This window comes from Haliotis cracherodii, unplaced genomic scaffold (assembly GCF_022045235.1).
Source record: "Haliotis cracherodii isolate W230 unplaced genomic scaffold, xgHalCrac1.p SCAF_13, whole genome shotgun sequence".
NCBI classification, from domain to species: domain Eukaryota; kingdom Metazoa; phylum Mollusca; class Gastropoda; order Lepetellida; family Haliotidae; genus Haliotis; species Haliotis cracherodii.
The window spans coordinates 6,407,005-6,411,882 of NW_027266268.1; the positions used below are offsets into that span (position 1 = coordinate 6,407,005).

The 4,878-nt window shown below is 42.0% G+C and overlaps 1 pseudogene; it reads right to left on the minus strand.

The window, feature by feature from the left end:
- Positions 1 to 3,205: 3,205 nt before the first annotated feature.
- On the minus strand, positions 3,206 to 3,948 carry LOC139458814 (uncharacterized; annotated as a pseudogene).
- Positions 3,949 to 4,878: the final 930 nt, after the last annotated feature.

Here is a 4,878-nt window from a genome sequence, read left to right on the forward strand (position 1 = left end):
AGTTCGGTGTTCACATAATTTCTGTTTTTGTATTGATATGATTTCTATTTTCTTATATTGATATGATTTCATTTTTATCCTTGGCTGCTCTGTTTATATACGTTCGAGTAGCTGTCCATCTCTCAGAAATAGAGTTAGTTTGGCCTTCGCTTTTGCATCTCTTGGCTTAAGGAGATCTATGACAGATAGCGGATCTAACTGCAATTCTTGTTTAAACCTAGCTCGGGCTGGGGCATGATCTTGACATTCTAGTAACACGTGATCAATAGTTTCAACCTGATTGCAAGATGAACAAACCTTGTCATAGTGCTTTTTGTGACCAAGTCTGAGGCGTGAGATAGCAATTTCAATTTTCATTTCATTTCAGTATGAGTTTGGCTTTTGTTGGACCTTTGGTTGATCTGACAGAGTAATTTTCTCTATACAAACATGCAACAGACTATAGGTAATCCCCCTATTGTTACCACCTTAACCACGGCTGACTACACCTGTACCCTATCACAATAGGTGAGGGCACAGTCAGGTGTTCCCGTATCGCAGAGTCACTAATCCATTCCAAGCCGAGGACTTAACCTCACTAAACCCTTATACAAACTCAAACAACATACTCTACTTCAGCGGCATCCTCCTCTACGGGGTATTTCAGACAAACAAGATCAGCACGGACTACCATTGGCCGACTGGAGTGCCAAACAAAATCTAGTAACCTCTTTGATTGGCATTTAGAAGTTGGAGTACTAAGTAAGGCTAAGAATTTATGGATGAACGACTTCTATGTTACAATAAAGAGCGACGTTTCGGTGTAGGAGCTAACACCGTTAACGGTTGGAAGAATGGATGTACTTGTTCTCAAGGTTGTTGAGTCGTTGATGTTTTTACCGACACCGAAACGTCGCTCTTAATTGTAATAAAGAAGTTGTTCATCCATAAATTCTTATCCTTTCTCAAAATCTAGTTGTTCTAAAAAAACAACCGACCGACCAGGAAAGACACATGCCGCAATAGTATGTCAGCTTTTGAATACGTGATTTCGCTGTTTCAGCCAAATGGGAAGTAGCAGAGGTGCACTGGGTCAATGACCGCTTACCCATTCGAACAACTATAGGTAATACATACACAAATGCTAATGATAATAATACTAGCTCACCTAGGTTTAATCTATTAGTAAGCAAAGCTAACTGGCCACCTTTCACAAATCTGTGCAGCCAAATAAAACCAGAAAATATCACCGTCTCAGATGCCGACAAATTTGCCACAAACTTCACCATCTGTAAGTGTGGGTTACCGCGTGTGGATCTGTAAGTATGGGTTGTGTCCACGTGGGCATCTGTAAGTGAGAATTGTGTCCACGTGGGCATCTGTAAGTATGGGTTGTGTCCACGTGGGCATCTGTAAGTGAGAATTGTGTCCACGTGGGGATCTGTAAGTGAGAATTGTGTCCACGTGGGGATCTGTAAGTGTGGGTTGTGTCCACGTGGGGATCTGTAAGTGTGGGGTTGTGTCCACGATGGGATCTGTAAGTGTGGGGTTGTGTCCACGATGGGATCTGTAAGTGTGGGTTGTGTCCACGATGGGATCTATAATTGTAGGGTTGTATCCACGTGGGGATCTGTAATTGTAGGGTTGTGTCAATGTGGGGATCTGTAAGTGTGGGGTTGTGTCCACGTGGGGATCTGTAAGTGTGGGGTTGTGTCCACGTGGGGATCTGTAAGTGTGGGGTTGTGTCCACGATGGGATCTGTAAGTGTGGGTTGTGTCCACGATGGGATCTGTAATTGTAGGGTTGTATCCACGTGGGGATCTGTAATTGTAGGGTTGTGTCAATGTGGGGATCTGTAATTGTTGGGTTGTATCCACGTGGGGATCTGTAATTGTAGGGTTGTGTCTATGTGGGGATCTGTAATTGTAGGGTTGTATCCACGTGGGGATCTGTAATTGTAGGGTTGTGTCAATATGGGGATCTGTAATTGTTGGGTTGTGTCAATGTGGGGATCTGTAAGTGTGGGGTTGTGTCCACGTGGGGATCTGTCAGTGTGGGGTTGTGTCCATGTGGGGATCTGTCAGTGTGGGGTTGTGTCCATGTGGGGATCTGTCAGTGTGGGGTTGTGTCCACGTGGGGATCTGTCAGTGTGGGGTTGTGTCCATGTGGGGATCTGTCAGTGTGGGGTTGTGTCCATGTGGGGATCTGTCAGTGTGGGGTTGTGTCCACGTGGGGATCTGTCAGTGTGGGGTTGTGTCCATGTGGGGATCTGTCAGTGTGGGGATAATTTTATACCTAAGTGTCAAATGTCTAGATTTCAGTTTTATCATCACAGCGTGTCGGCATTACATTATATGCACATCCCCTCCCCCCTTTCAACCCTTCCGTGAACCAATGAAGCTATAGTAAAAACTTTATTTACTGCAAACGCAGTTCAGTTAATTTTTGTTTATTTTGTGGAAATACAAAAATAACATTATCTCATCTTTACAAAATCGCACCCCTCATGCTAAAAATACACACAGAACATATATAAATTAATAATCATGTTCATGGCGCAGAAATACTTCTTTAAGAAGTTGTTTAATGTTTGTCTGCTGCTAAACGCCCCACTCAGCAATATTCCAGCTATATGACGGCGACCTGTCAATGATCGAGCCTGGGCCTGAAATCCAGTGACTGACATCATGAGCATCGATCTAAGCAATTGGGATACGATGACATGCATCAACCAAGTCAGTTAGTCCACCCGATCCCGTTAGTCGCATCTTACTGTAATCAAGGGCTGCTGAAGACCTATTCGAAGCCGTGCCCTCAAAGCTGAAATAGTGAGTGGGTGAGTGAGTATGGTTTTACGCCGATTTTAGCAATATTCCAGCAATATCACGGCGGGGGACACCAGAAATGGGCTTCACACATTGTACCCATGTCGGGAAACGAACCCGGGTCTTCGGCGTGACGAGCGAACGCTTTAACCACTAGGCTACCCGACCGCCCCTCAAGGGTGAAATAAATAAATAAATAATGATGATAATAATAAGACACGTGTACATAAAAAAATAATACAACCAGAAATATAAACGTAACTTTGAAACCATGAAATCAAAGATCCTTCCGTTTCCAGCTCTGCCATGTGTAGGAATACTGAAAAGTACGTCTGTGTGTCCTAGACAACAATGTCGTGATCTGGCAGTAACGGCACTTCTCATTGGCTATTCCCGGAAGGTCAAGGTGAAACTGAAACTGGATGTTTTTCAGATATTTCACTATTTCGGATGATATCATCAGTTCAAGCAACTCATATTCACACCCCTCACAGTTGATTGTGACCAGATCTATGGGATTGGTATACACACCAATATGTTCAAAGAAGCCCTTGATTTCATGAATATAAGCTACCTCCTTCTTGGTCTTGTTCGACGCATGTTTCGCCCGAAATAGTGACGTGGCATCGAAATCTATATTCAGAAGTAAGGTCTTGTCCTTCTTGCCGAGACCAAATTTGAATAGTTTGTATTTGGGATTACTTTTATACCGCCGTTCCAAAATAGTGTAATAACGGGGTACAGGTTCGAGAGCCAAATAATGAGGGTTGTATTTCTTGATAAGCTTGGCCGCATCTTGACCAGTGAATCCTCCAACTTCTAACACCCGACTGTCAGTTGTTAAATAGGAATGACTGTCAACACGTTCCTTCTCCATCTTGCGGCGATCCATGGTCGCATGTGTGGCCCTGAAACTGGCAAAGTTGGCCTCACATGTAAAAATCTTCATTTTCTCTTCTTTGGTTTGTGAAATGTTGACGCCACATCTCTCCGATAAAAAACGTTCGGGGCCATGGCTAACCTGGTGTGCTGACTGGAAGATGACGGGTGGTACCAAGACTCCTTGCCATGCGGCCAGTGACAGACCAAGAACGATACCCAGGAGGACGAGACCAAATCTCCGCCAGACCGCAGGGGACGTCATATTCCTCTAAAAAAGTGAAAACAAATATCATTCATACATAATTCATTTTGTAAACACATTTGGAACGAGTGAGTATCGTTTTACACCGCTTATAGCAATGTTCCAACAAAATCACGGCGGGGGTTACATGTTATACCCATATGGGGGGTCGAACCCATATCCATGTGGTGAATTGAATCTAGTTTTTTTTGCTAAATCGAAATAAATATTTACTCGATATATCGAGGTTATTTCTCGTTACTTCGATTATTTTCTCGTAATGTCATTTTCTTTCTTGTTATTTCAAGCAGAGACCATATACCTATATGTGCTATCTGTTTCAAGTCTATTTCAAAAACTCTAAATTAGATTCAGGTTGATTGCAAGATGGACATGCCTTGTTACAGTGCTTTTTGTGACTTTTTTCAACTTTCCTTTCATTTGCGTATGAGTGTGGCATTTGGTGGATCTTGGGTTGAATTTTAGCAAATCAGTGTCGATCTAACATGCGTCCCACTGGGCTTGCCAAACTCCAGTCTTATACTTTTTAATGTGATGTTAAGTGATATACACACATTTTACTGTGTCTAATATTAATTGCATTGATGTCTAAAGAAAATATAGTTTATGTATTAACGTCTCTGCTCAGAACTGGCTTGTTTGAACAACAATGGATTGAAAACGAAAATTGCATTGATCTTAAACATAGTTAATTGATGTGATTGGTTCTATATTATTTTGTTGTTGTTGTTGTTTATACAGGAATGAGTATTTAATACTTCTACTCAGTTATTAATTTTCGTTATTAACGTTTTATACAGGAATCTGCAACAGTACAAATCTGACAAATAATAAGTCAGACGATCATGGTTCAGTCCATTTACATAAATAAGGATGAAACTGATTTCCTAATGTTCCGACATTCATTTCTGTGGGAAAATTGAGATGTAG